The sequence below is a fragment of the Pseudophryne corroboree genome, chromosome 3 (genome assembly GCF_028390025.1).
Source record: "Pseudophryne corroboree isolate aPseCor3 chromosome 3, aPseCor3.hap2, whole genome shotgun sequence".
NCBI lineage: Eukaryota > Metazoa > Chordata > Amphibia > Anura > Myobatrachidae > Pseudophryne > Pseudophryne corroboree.
The window spans coordinates 42502454-42517011 of NC_086446.1; the positions used below are offsets into that span (position 1 = coordinate 42502454).

General features: G+C 41.8%; 1 pseudogene; it reads right to left on the reverse strand.

Moving 5' to 3' along the window:
• LOC135057132 (zinc finger protein 420-like) overlaps nt 1-13112 on the reverse strand; it is a 158692-nt pseudogene extending 145580 nt beyond the window's left edge.
• Nucleotides 13113-14558: the final 1446 nt, after the last annotated feature.

A 14558-nucleotide genomic window follows, 5' to 3' on the forward strand; every position in this document is an offset into this window, starting at 1 on the left:
GAGGGAGAGAGCAGGAGTATAATAGGGGCTGATGGCTCCTGATGTATGAGATACACCAGAGAGTGTGAGGAGGAGACTGGTCAGATCTCTGGGCTGGTAACACACAGTGACATGATGTGAGGGGGAGAGCTGGACTATAATAGGTGCTGATGGCTCCTGATGTATGAGATACACCAGAGAGTGTGGGGAGGAGACTGATCAGATCTCTGGGCTGGTAACACACAGTGACATGATGTGAGGGGGAGAGCAGGAGTACAATAGGGGATGATGGCTCCTGATGTATGAGATACACCAGAGAGTGTGGGGAGGAGACTGGCCAGATCTCTGGGCTGGTAAGACAATTACATGATGTGAGGGAGAGAGCAGGAATATAATAGGGGCTGTTGTTACCCGACTCCCACATTGAGCAGATACATTTTCCTCATTAGTCTGTACTGACAGAGGAGGTTGTAGGGGAAGAGACTTCTGTAGTGATGCAGCAAGGATATGCGACTCTTTTCTGTAATAAGGATTATTACCTGTGCTGATACCTGTAGGGATTTCCTCTTCCTTACACTTCTGATCTCTCCACACATACGTCTCTTTTTCTCCCTCTATATCTTCTGCCTTCATAACAGTCACATACGTCTCTTCTCCCTCTATATCTTCTGCCTTCATATCAGTCACATACGTCTCTTCTTCTCCCTCTATATCTTCGGCCGTCATATCAGAAAGGTGCTCACCCTGAATAACAACAAAATAACACTTTAGTAATGTCTGATTACTTTAAGACTGGACAACAGAATATCACTGTATAAGACACACAGCTTCTCTACAGATCATATAGGGAGAGTGTGGTCGGAGACCCCGTCAGCCACAGGGACAATGGCGTCAGCGGCACTGAAGGGGTTATTCCTCCATGTACGGCCCCATTTTACAGACAATGGGCGCTAGGCACTCCATTCAAATGTACTAACAGCGCCGGGAGCGGAGTGTTTAAAAATGTGTCTATGTTATATCACTGCGCTGTGCGTAGTTGGAGAGTTATAAACTGCACGTTTTAGAATGTATTTGTATCCAAGATGCTCTAAGTAACTATAGGATAAGTCATGGTACACTCTCACATAGGAAGTCATATGCTCAGTAACCTCCTAGTGTGATCAGATCTTTTGATGTGTTGGTCAGGGCACCGCAGGTAATGTGCTTGGGTTCTGCAGTTCCTGTGAGAAGGTGTAAGAGTGAAATGACCAATGCTTTGGTTACATCACTTCCTGTGAAATGACCCCTAGGTGTTCTTTTGGTGTGTCTATGCTATTGGAGAAATCAGTTTGTTTTCAATGATTTCCTGAATATTCACTCCAGATACGTGAATGGCAGGGGGAAACAATTTCTATACTTTGTATAAGTTGTTTTCCTGTACCATATGTTACAAATACAGACACTACTGTAGAAACTAAAGAATCTGTGTGATCAAAGGAGAATTGTAAATTACCAGGTGGTAAAGGAAGCAGTTTAAACGGCATCAAACTTTGTCTGTGTGACAGGAAGGAGGAAATTGCTTTATGCAGTTATATCCTTTTAAAATGTAATTTATTTATATTTTGTAAGATATCCTGATTGGATGGAAAAGACTCAGGTGGGACTACCCCATGAGATTCAGTGTGGTTTTACTGTATAAAAATGGTCCTGCGAGCTTTATGGGGTATATAGAATCTTCTGTCTGCAGTGATCAGCTGTATTGCTGTTGCCCCTAAAATTAGAGAACAGTTCTTTTTAAAACTATTTGAGCGAATAAACATCTTTTGCCTAAAGACGACCGCTTCATCCTCTGACCTGCAGGGTTATGTCAAACATAGCCCCGTTATTTGGCTGTTTTGGGTGCACCCAGCATCTCTAAGCTCCGCCTTCTGCCAGCTACCATTCCGTGCTTGGGCAAGCGATTACTGGGGATCAGTCAACACCACACAGGTGTGGTAAGACAGCGTGTCGACGCATACACAGCAGAACCGTGGTTCCAGATGTTAGCTTAATGTTTTATTACTATATTGTGTTATAATAATCAAATGGATAAATACACATATAGGAGGTTTTTGTGTTAAATAAAGAAGTGAGTTCCAAGTAAGGGCTGAATATGTTATAAGCCTCACTATATGAAACAGATTTAATGAACTGTATTGAGCTTAGAGACAGTCAGCAAACGTATCTGTACTATATTTATCTATATGAAGTAAAGGACAGCTGGAGACAGCAATATAAGTACAGAGTTAAGAATATACTCTGTTGGTAGGGAGAAACATCTATAGAAAGTGTATGATGTAACCAATGCTGTAAAATGAACTGTACACTGCACATTTGCTGATTACCAAAGATGGAAAGAACATATGTTATATTGAGTGTGCCCCCACCTTCGGGGACAGTAATGTGAGCTGACCACCATGACTAATATGTACAATGTGCCTTATATATGCTCTGAAGACAACACAGTAAACAGATTACTTATGAGACATACGGCTGTGTGTCTTATTGAGTTCTCTCAGCAATACATTATGACCTGATATCCAGAGGTGACATGATACTTGAAGGGATCCACAGGCTACCTAGACAGCAACGATATCATTAAATGAGGGCTCTTGACGGGATGACTAACACAAGGAAAAGCATCTAATGAGAAGTTTCTGTGTTGGAAGCAAAATTGTTCTCACGGACTCTGATTTCATATTGGGTGAGTAAAACGATTCTAATACAGTCATATTTTACTCAAAATCAGACTCCCTGAGTGTAATTTTTAGTACATTATAGAGACAATAGGCATTTATGTTTTTCCTTGAACGGTCATTATAAAGAAACCCAAGTATCTTGTCACACAGCCTAGATTACTTAAATTATGTTGTATTGCGCAGCTAAAGTATTGCTTGTTGTAATCTAAGGCAGATACAGGTGTATTGCTTGCGCAGCTAAAGTTTACTGCTTGTTGTAATCTAAGGCATATACAGGTATATTGCTTAAGCTAAGGTGCATTGCTTGTTGCAGCTACAGTATAAAGATAAGGCATAAGGCATATTGCAGTTGTTGTCATATGTTTGTATGAGAGTTGGGTCAGCCATTTGCGGGACCTGAATGCTAGCTAGAATTTGTGGTATGCTGACCAACAGTTGATGCCATAATGAACAGCTTACTGTCTTGTCTGTGTCATGTAAAGTGTCTGTTTTAAGATAACAAGAAACGGTGTAAAGTGTATAAAGGAGGTTGGTCCATAAGGTCATCAAAGACAGCCCTTGGCACGCGCAACTGTAGGCTTGTCCTGTCACCTGTCAATGGAAGCACCTGGGTGGTCATATGAGACACAAACCTTGCCTTGCCTACACCATTGATAAAAACATTGTTACATGTTGTACAAAGTCTAAAGTGGCTGAATGACTGAATCTTTGTTTATGTCCTATTAGCGCATGCGCCCACAGAACAATTGAAATTGTGTACAAAGGCGTACCAAGTTTGCAATTGTGTGCGGTACAAAGGCGTACCAAGGTTAATTATTTTGCAGTATTTACCCAGTGTTTTTTGCAACATAGATAGCAAATCAAAATAGGAAAGGCGTTTTAACAGAATTTGCTAGAATAGTGGGATATCATTTGAATGCTCAATTATTGTCAGTGCATAGAAATGAATTCTTTATAGTTAAATGATTGACTATGATGATCATATGATCATTGTAGCAGACTGGCAGTGTGCACAGCAAGTTCTCAGACATTAGTAAATGGTGAATATGGTGTTTTAAATTACATGCATTATAGATGTGGTAGGTTAAAGCCAGACAAGTTAAGTTAATTTTCAGTAGAAACAAAAATAGGCTAAGAAAGGTTTGTGTCCAAACAAAACTTATAGCCAGTGATATACAGATACTTCTCGTTCAAGGACATATCCCTCTTCACCGCAGGTGGATTCGGCCACACCCAGAGGGCTTAATTACCCCAATGGGAGGGAAAGGGAGTAGAATGAAAAAGCGCTTACCTATAGACATTGTAGCACAGCGAGAGGGAAGGAGACGAATTAAGCGTATTAACGCTATCCTTAAAAGAGCTAATTTTCCAAAGGAAGGAATATTAGATACTCAGGCTTGGAAAAGGTTCCAGGCCACAGATGGTCACTGGTTACAAAAGAAAGGTTATTTGGACACTGTAAATATATGGCTTATTGTCTCACAAGAACTGGAAGATGAGAGAAGAATTAGGCAGGATGATTGTATGTCTAATGTAATACCACCACCCTATGTTCCAATAACATGTAATGCTATTTATAATGATGGGAATGTGGAAGGGGGGTCAGCCCCCTCAGCAGTATCAATGCACACAGAGCTAAAGTCACCAGCTGTTACAGGGAGCTTATATCCCTCACTGATATCAATGCATGCAGAATCAAGGACACATAATAAAGCAGGAGTTTTAACTCCTTCAGCAACATATGCAGAACAAATGACACCTGAAAAACGATAAGTTATGAAAAAAAAAAATCCAGAAGGTACACTGGTTCTTAGGGATGTTATCCACTACCCTTAAAGAAAGTGTCTTTATTGTGGGAGATGTGTTCCGGAGGGAAGTGAAAAATGTTTTTTTTGTGGTAACTGGGTAGAGCCAAATTCAGGACCATGTGAATCACAAAATGTTAATGACGGGGGAAATGTTAAACCAAAAACTCATGGGATATTTAGGAGGTTGTGGAACTTTGCTAGTAGTCCTAACAGAGATCCAAGAGGAATATCTCGTAAAAATTACAATGTAATGCCTGTTAGAGTTAGTAGTCATGCTAATCCCAGACATACAACTAATTTGTTACCTAGTGATAATGGTTACATTGCAGAATATGTGGAACAGGAACAGTACATACCATGGTTCCCCTCAGACATTATGCGAATTGTAAATGAGTTACCAAATATCAGAAAAAGCCCAGCAGAGTTTGAAAAAAAGATTAAACAAGTGTATCTTGTGTATAGACCGTGTTGGGTTGATTTAGAACAGATTCTTAGAGCTTCTATAGGAATAGGTGAATATAATATGCTTCTTGCCATAGCTGCTCAGGAGGCAGATGGTGATAGAGGGAAAATTGAGAATGCTCCCCTTGAAGCCAACCGCTATACTATGGCTTCAGGCTCACAACTGTTGTATAGAGTACAAGTCAGATGTCAGCAAATCAGAGACACTGCACCAGCTGAGCCTGATCTGATACAGAAAACCTCAGCATAAGGGAATATTATGACAGACTGTCTATCAAACAAGAAAATGAAGGTTTTCCCATTGCACAGCCTAATAATGCCAGACTGTTAAAGACTACATTCCTTAATGGACTTAGACATGAATACAGGCAGCAGTTGTATGCTGTCAGACCAGAAGCAAATTTGATGAACATTACCTCATTAGTAGAAGTCCTAGAAGGAATTGAGGATCATGAACAGGGAAAACAGAATAAAAAAACATCCAAAGCACCAGCTGTTACTATACATGTGGTACAGGCTGCCCAGTCTAACACCAAGACACAAAAGGTCCAAAACCAAGGTAGAGGTGTTAATAACTCCAGACCCTACACTACAAGGGATGCACAAGGTGAAGACATGACTGGTAAATGTTTTTGGTGCAAGGTTACAGGTCATCAAAAGAAGGAATGCAGAAAATACCTTGCGTGGCTGAAGTCTAAGGATGGTGTTCCAGCTTTCACGGTAGAACGGGAATTACAGATTCCTGCTCCGGGATCCACCTGCTCAAGCAACACCTACACTGACCCCATTAAAGTTACTGTTATGCTTACTCTACCTACAAGAAACACCCTGGAATGCCTTTTGGACACTGGAACAGCAGTCACTGTACTTAAGAAAACTGATGTCCCAAAAGAACTTTTAACCAATCACTATGTTAATGGGACAGGACTGGGAGGACAGCCCCTCCCTCTTCAAAGAAGTAAGCCAACTTCTCTCCTTATAAATGACGAACTTACACCTGTACCCATTGAATTTCTGACTTCACCTACATGCCCAGTGAATTTGTTGGGAGCTGATATCCTTAACGTCATGCAAGCTACTATTCAGTATACTCCACAAGGAATCAAGTACACCAGCAATATTCCAGCTATCATGAAGCCTAACATTGAAGCAGCAATTGAAGTTTACCTACTGCAAGAAACTGCCAAGTCCAGCTCAGAACTAACCCTCCCAGAATGGGTTACTTCTCAAGTTCCAGACAGACTATGGTCAAAAGGAAAGATGGATACTGGACTACTACGAGTTCAACCTGTCCACCTACAGCTCAAGCCTGGAACCATACCTGTCTCAATCAGGCAGTATCCTCTCACCCCAGCACAAACTGAAGCTATTACAAAGCAAATCCAAGCCTTTCAAGAAAATGGGATCATTGTCCAGTGTAGATCCCCATGGAATACTCCATTGTTTCCTGTAAAAAAGAAAGGTGGTCAAAGTCAAGGTCAAGGTCAAAATGAAGCACAAGAAGTACAATATAGACTTGTTCATGATCTAAGAGAAGTCAACAAGAGACTGGTGATCAATTCTCCTATTGTGCCAAATCCTTATACCTTGCTGAACCAGATCCCACCTTCAGGGGCCTGGTTTACGGTAATTGATTTGGCCAACGCATATTTTTCCGTACCGATCACTGAAGAATCACAGGCAATGCTAGCCTTCACCATGATGGAAGACAGTACTGTTGGACTAGACTTCCACAAGGAGGAGCAACCAGTCCATCAGACTACACCGAAGCAATGTCACTCATCTTACAAGCTTGGAGACCAGTGTTTCCAGAAAACACCCAGCTCATACAGTATGTAGATGATCTACTGCTATCCACAAGCACAGAAGACCAATGTAAACAAGAGACTGTATCACTGTTGAAATTTTTGGAAGAACAAAACTGCAGAGCTTCCAAAGCAAAGCTTCAACTATGCCAGAAGAAGGTCATCTTCCTTGGTCACTGTATCTCACAAGGAGCCAGACACCTTACAGAAGAAAGGAAACTGCTTATTCTACAAACCAAAGTACCAAAGACTATTAAACAGACCAGATCATTCCTAGGTCTTGTTGGGTACTGCAGAGAATGGATACCACATGCTTCTATCTACATGCCAGTTTTGTATGACAGCACAAAGAAAGATGCTCCAATCTACACCACAGAACAAGTTGAAGCAGTTCAGAACCTTAAGGCTGCCATAGCATCTCCACCAGCATTGGGTCTGTCAGACTACACCAAGCCATTTACTCTTTATTGCCATGAGGAAAGAGGTCATGCACTTGGAGTCATTACACAGACGCATGGAAGCAAGCAATGCCCAGTGGCTTATCTTTCAAGCAAACTGGACAACATTATCCAAGGAGCACCCACCTGCATCAGAGCAGTTGCAGCAACAGCAGTTCTCAAACAGAAATGCATAGACATTGTGCTTAATCATGAACTGATCATTCAGGTACCACATGCGGTGACTGAAATACTACAGCAAGCCAGAACCAAGCACTTATCAGCTGCAAGACTCACCAAGTATGAAGTAGCTCTACTAAGTGCCACAAATGTCACCATTAAAAGATGCACCACCCTCAACCCAGCAACTCTACTACCGGCCCTATTGCAGGAAAAAGGAGCAGAGTATGAATCTCTAGATTCAAAAGGAGGGAGAAGAGAGACATATAATATCTCTAGCAATGGTACCCAGAATAACCAGGATGATGTGGACCACATGAACTATGGTAATGCAGAAAGTGATAAAAATATACACAATACAAATTTTTCCCATGACTGCATGGCTCTGATGGAACAAGAGACTCAACTGTTACCTCATGTCACAGACACAGCCCTTCCTGATGCCCAGCACAACCTCTATGTGGATGGATCAAGATACTATGATAATGGAACCCCATATACAGGGTATGCTGTTACAACAGAGACTGATATCATTGAATCAGGAAGTTTACCAGCACAGTTATCAGCACAAGCTGCAGAGCAAATAGCTCTCACTAAAGCTCTGGAGTATGCAGAAAACACAACAGCTAATATATACACAGACTCCAGATATGCTTGGGGAATTACGCAAGATTATGGCCAGATTTGGAAAAGCAGAGACTTCAAGAAAGTTACAGGAAAACAGATACAGCATGCAGATCTGATAAAGAAACTATTTGAAGCTCTGGACAAGCCAACCAAAGTAGCCATCATAAAAATCCAAGCACACACCAAGAACCAAACTAAAGAAACAAGAGGAAATAACTTGGCGGATGCCGAAGCAAAGAGAGCAGCCAAAAGCTCTGACAAATCAGAAGTACAAATAATGCTAGCTGAAGATGAAACTCAGAACCCAGCACACATGGCTGATCTACAGCAACTCATCATTTTCCAGAATCAAGCAGGTCCCTTAGAAAAAGCCACATGGCAAAAGAAGGGAGCCATACAAGACCAAGATACAGGACTCTGGAAAACAGAAGATAAGACATGTTTGCCAAGAGTGCTATATTCAGCTATGTGCCAAGTAAGCCATGGAATTACCCATGCAGGAAAAGATCAAATGACGAGACAAGTCAACCAAAAATGGATAGCCCTAGGATTCCAAGGTGCAGCAGAAAAGCACACACAAGCATGTTGGATATGTGGAATTTCAAATCCAGGAAGTAGAACCAAGACTCCAGCAGGAGCCATTCCAAAAGCCAATATGCCATTTCAGAGACTACAGATAGACTATATTCAGATGCCAACTCAAGGCCCGTTCCAGTTTGTACTGGTTTGTGTCGATACCTTCTCCAAATGGGTAGAGGCCTTCCCAGTAGCTAAAGCTACAGCAAAGAATACAGCAAAGAAAATATTGACTGAAATAGTATGCAGGTACGGAGTACCAGAAGTGATTGAATCAGATAGAGGAAGTCACTTCACAGGAGCAGTCATGACTCATATCATGGAGGACATGGGCATACGACAGGCCTTCCACACGGCCTACCGTCCACAGGCAAGTGGATTAGTGGAGAGAACGAACTATAGCATCAAGGCAAAGCTCATGAAGGCTATGCAAGACACAGGGAAGGGATGGGTTGACTGTTTGCCTTTGGCACTATTTAGTCTTAGAACTGCACCTAACAAAAAGACAGGTTATTCACCATATAAAATCTTGTTTGGTAGTACAGGTTGAGTCTCCCTTATCCAAAATGCTTGGGACCAGAGGTATTTTGGATATGGGATTTTTCCGTATTTTGGAATAATTGCATACCATAATGAGATACCATGGTTATGGGACCTAAATCTAAGCACAGAATGCATTTATGTTACATATACACCTTATACACACAGCTTGAAGGTAATTTTAGCCAATATTTTTTATAACATTGTGCATTAAACAAAGTGTGTGAACATTCACACAATTCATTTATGTTTCATATACACCTTATACACACAGCCTAAAGGTCATGTAATACAATATTATTAATAACTTTGTGTATTAAACAAAGTTTGTGCACATTAAGCCATCAAAAAACAAAGGTTTCACGATCTCACTCTCACTCAACCTGTATACCTAAGATAGGATTTTATTATCCACAGGAATTGCAGCATAAACATGGTGATTTAACTGCTTATGTGAAAAGTCTAACTGAGAGACTAACCCATCTTCATGTTGTAGCACATGATTCCCTTCCAGATTCTACTGCAGATCAGAATCCACATCATCTCCAGCCAGGAGATTGGGTGTACCTGAAGAGACACGTGAGGAAATCTCTGGAGCCCAGATATGATGGCCCATTCCAGGTGTTACTAACTACACCAACATCTGTGAAATTGAAGGACAGAGAGGCTTGGGTGCATGCATCACACTGCAAACTTTTGAAAGTTAAGTTTGGATAAGAAGAAACAAAAAAAATGTACAAATTACTAGGCCCCAGGCCAGATAAAGCACTTTGGGGAATAATATTGGGTGTCCCACTGGTAACAGTAGGCACTATTCTTGCCATATACGTTGTAGTTGGGGAAAAAGATTGTATGTGTAACAAGAAACTGACAGGTCAAAACCACACATACAAGAAAAACATAAGTGATGAAATAAGGCAACACAAAAGAGAGTTACATGACATTTTGGAGAAAGGAGGAGGCAGTGAAGTGAACGTCACACGCCAGGAAAGGGAAGTAAAAAACCCTATCCATGAATGCAGAAATCTGTCACTCACCCCAAAATGTATTTGTGAGCACTGTGGACATCCACCAGAGGAGTCATGTACAGAATGGTGTAAGGCCCCTAGTGGATCAGACCAAAACATGTTGCTACAGTTAGTAGGGAATGCCCTTGATACAACAAATTGTTGGGTCTGCTCTCATGGTCCCACCTCAGCAGGAGGGGGAGAGTGGACATTCCTTCCCATCACATTTGAGGAATGGGAGGAATTTCAAGAAGACTACACTGATGAAGTATTATTTAAGGCAAGATCAGATAGATATTTTAACCAGAAACCACCTAAGTTGCTGGCACATCTAGTTACCCCAGAGGTATTCTTTTGCATTGAATTTGAAAAAAGGGAAAGGGAAAGTGCAGTTGACCACAGACAGGTTCAACAGTATCCATCAAATGTCTACTTAGGAACATTCTACCCTTGTACTATAGCCCCATTCAGAGTAGGTGGTGTAAAGGGGGAGACAAAGCCAGGAGAAGCTCCATACCCCATAACCCTTACAACCTATAGAGGGACACCACTTGAAGGGAGATCAATGATAAATATTGGAGTATGGCCAGGACCAGATTTCCCTAACTGGATGAATGAGACGGGAAGCACCCCTGCTCAGTTAATGGTACATGGAGATACCAGAGTAGGACTAGAGAACATAAAAAGAATGTGGGACTATATAGCCCCTTAGCTTCCAAGAGATCTGTATTTTCTATGTGGAAAATATGCCTATAAGTGGCTCAACTATGGTGATTATGGGAATTGCACCTTAGGATGCATAGTACCATTAGCAAGAGCAATAGATCATGAGGAGCTGAAAGAAATGATTAAAAACCAAAAAGGGCAAGTGAACAAGTATAGTCCTATGCACAGAGGTAGGAGAGGTAAAGCAAGCAGGGAGAAATGCAAAGAAACTAATCTATGCACCCTGGCATGAGAGAATGGGATTTCTGGACCTCTTTGGGTCAAATGCATATTACAGAGTTGAATCTCCTGCAGGACTCTTAGATGACATTACAGAAATTTATGATAGTACCTTCAGATATGTAGGTAAAGAAATTCAAGAAATAAAGAAAGAACAGTTACAACACAGACTTTTGTTGGATTATTTAACAGCTCAGACAGGAGGTTATTGCATGACCTTGTATACACAGACAGGAAAGTTGTGTTGTACATTTATTACCAATGAAACAGATAATGCTCAAGAAATAGTGGAAAAACATGTACAAGAGATAGAAGATGCAAAGCTGACTTATGGCAACAAACATAACATCCCTGACACTCTAGAGGGTGAATGGGGTTGGCTGTCATGGCTGAATCCAGTTTCATGGTTCAGTGGAATTAAAGGATGGATTGTAGGAATCCTAATGTTTTTGTTGAAAGCAGTTGGAATTGCAATTTTATTATATTTGTGTTTTAAGATGCTGCTTTGTTGTTTTTCAGTTTGCCAGAAACGAGTAAAGGATGCTTTGGACACCTCCAAATATAGGTCAATACAGAAGCATCTAGCGAAGCAGGTCCAACAACAGTCTGCCCTAATGGATATGAATCAAAGGTCTACCAACCAAAGCCAAGACAAAGACACCAATTTTGGGACAAATAGGGTGTAGCTTCCTACCTGTAGGGAGATAGGTAGCCATCAGTATCATTAGAGTAGACTGTTATTGCATAGACTTGTTAGGAATGAGCTAGATAAACCTGTAATCTTTGATTTATTATAAAAAGGAGGGAAATGTTAGCTTAATGTTTTATTACTATATTGTGTTATAATAATGAAATGGATAAATACACATATAGGAGGTTTTTGTGTTAAATAAAGAAGTAAGTTCCAAGTAAGGGCTGAATATGTTACAAGCCTCACTATATGAAGCAGATTTAATGAACTGTATTGAGCTTAGAGACAGTAAGCAAACTTATCTGTACTATATTTATCTATATGAAGTAAAGGACAGCTGGAGACAGCAATATAAGTACAGAGTTAAGAATATACTCTGTTGGTAGGGAGAAACATCTATAGAAAGTGTATGATGTAACCAATGCTGTAAAATGAACTGTACACTGCACATTTGCTGATTACCAAAGATGGAAAGAACATATGTTATATTGAGTGTGCCCCCACCTTCGGGGACAGTAATGTGAGCTGACCACCATGACTGATATGTACAATGTGCCTTATATATGCTCTGAAGACAACACAGTAAACAGATTACTTATGAGACATACGGCTGTGTGTCTTATTGAGTTCTCTCAGCAATACATTATGACCTGATATCCAGAGGTGACATGATACTTGAAGGGATCCACAGGCTACCTAGACAGCAACGATATCACAGACGCCACAGGAAGAAGTCTGGTGGTGGCAGCATAGTACCCGCCCACTGCGCAGTGGGTGGAGTCAGTAACACGCGGTTACTGGCGGTAAGCGGGAATCCCATAAATGGACAGGTCCCGTGTGACCTGGACTCCATTCTGTGACATTGGGACGCGAGGTGGTGAGTGCTGTCGCAGGTGTCCGGTCACAGATAGTCACTTTGGTTTATTGGTGAGACCCTAAATCCCACCTACCTTATCCTCCTGTGGGATCCTGTGATTCTCCTTTGTACAGTCCTGGGAATACAGAGGATGGGGACATCTCTCTGGGGTAGCTCTGTTACTGGGCCCATCTGTAGGAGACACACAGTGACTGAGTACAGTGTATATATGTGATTATCAGATGATGTGTGTATATAGGGCCCCCCATACCTGCTCTCCCCTGTACAATACATGACAGTCTCCTCTTACCCAGTGATGTGAGGGGCCGGTGATTCTCCATCATCACGTCCTTGTACAGACCCCTGTGTTCCTCTATATATTCCCCCTCCTGCATGGAGAGATGGACAGTGACATCCTGACACCTTATAGGCACCTGACACACCCAATGATACACACTATAGAAAAAGAACATCGTCACAGGTTATCCTGACATTCTTAGTGTTATGTTAGTCAATGTGAATTTAAGGAGATGCTACCTACTACCACAGTGTATACACAAAGAGCAGAAATCTGCAGCTCAATGGGCGCCGGTCACTTCTCATATATAAAACACAAGCTTTTATTAAAAAATATTAAAATAATAGAACTCCTCACAAAACAGCCCATAATTAACAAACACAGAGGTTATGGTAGACTTACCTATATCACCCTTTCTCTGAAGTCCACAGGTACTACCTTGGGATATATAGTAGCGACAGCGGAACGGGCACCAAACAGTTAAGCTTTTCAGACTCCCAGGATGCAATGGGCCAGCCCCCTATATCCCTGCCTCCCGGTTCAGGCAATTCAGTTTATTCCAAAGCTCAAGGCAGGAGCAGTTCAAGAGAAGACCTATTCAGGTGAGAAGAACATACACACACTTCTATACCAAAGGACAGGAAGAGGTTAGTAAGCTAACAGATTTTCAAATCAGGTGCCTCTGGGTGGGATTCTCTGTGGACTTCAGAGAAAGAGGGTTGTCTAGGTAAGTCTACCATAACCTCTGCTTTCTCTATCAGGGTCCACAGTGATCCACAGGATCTACCTTGGGACGTACCAAAGTAGCTACTAGTGGAGGGAATTCTCCTGATTGCAAAGGAGAATCCTTCGCCTCAAATGCAGCATCCTGAGAGGCAAATGTGTCAAAGGCATAATGTCTAATGAATGTGTTAATGGATGTTTTAATGGATGACCATGTAGCTGCCTTACAAATTTGATCAGCTGAGGCGCCATGGTAGGCTGCCCAAGAAGGTCCTACTTAACGAGTAAAGAGGCCAGACACATTGGGCCCAATGCAGATCTGATCGCTGCTGTGCATTTTCGAAGCACTGGGCGGGCGCCCAGCATCCTCTACGGACTACGAGAAAATGATTTACCGGTAGGTAATTAAAATCCTATTTTCTCTTACATCCTAGAGGATGTTGGGGTCCATTTTAGTACCAAGGGGATGTACCAAAGCTCCAAGTATGGGAGGGAGACTGCTGAGACTCCTGCAGAACAGACTGACTAACATGAGGTCCTCAGAGGCCAAAGTATCAAACTTGTAGAACTTAGCAAACATGTTCGACCCTGACCAAATAGCTGCTCGGCCAAGCTGTAAGCCGAGACACCCCGGGCAGCCGCCCAGGAGGAACCCACCTTATGAGTAGAGTGGGCCTTGACAGATTTTGGACATGGCAAGCCTGCCGTAGAAATAGCATGCTGGATAGTGAACCTGATCCAGCGAGAAATCGTCTGCTTAGAAGCAGGACACCCAACTTTGTTGGGATCAAAGAGAGAGTCCGATTTCCTGTGACGAGAAGTCCTCTTCACATAAATCTTCAAAGCCCTCACAACATCCAAGGACTTGGAGGAAATTGAGGAGTCAGTAGCCACTGGCACCACAATA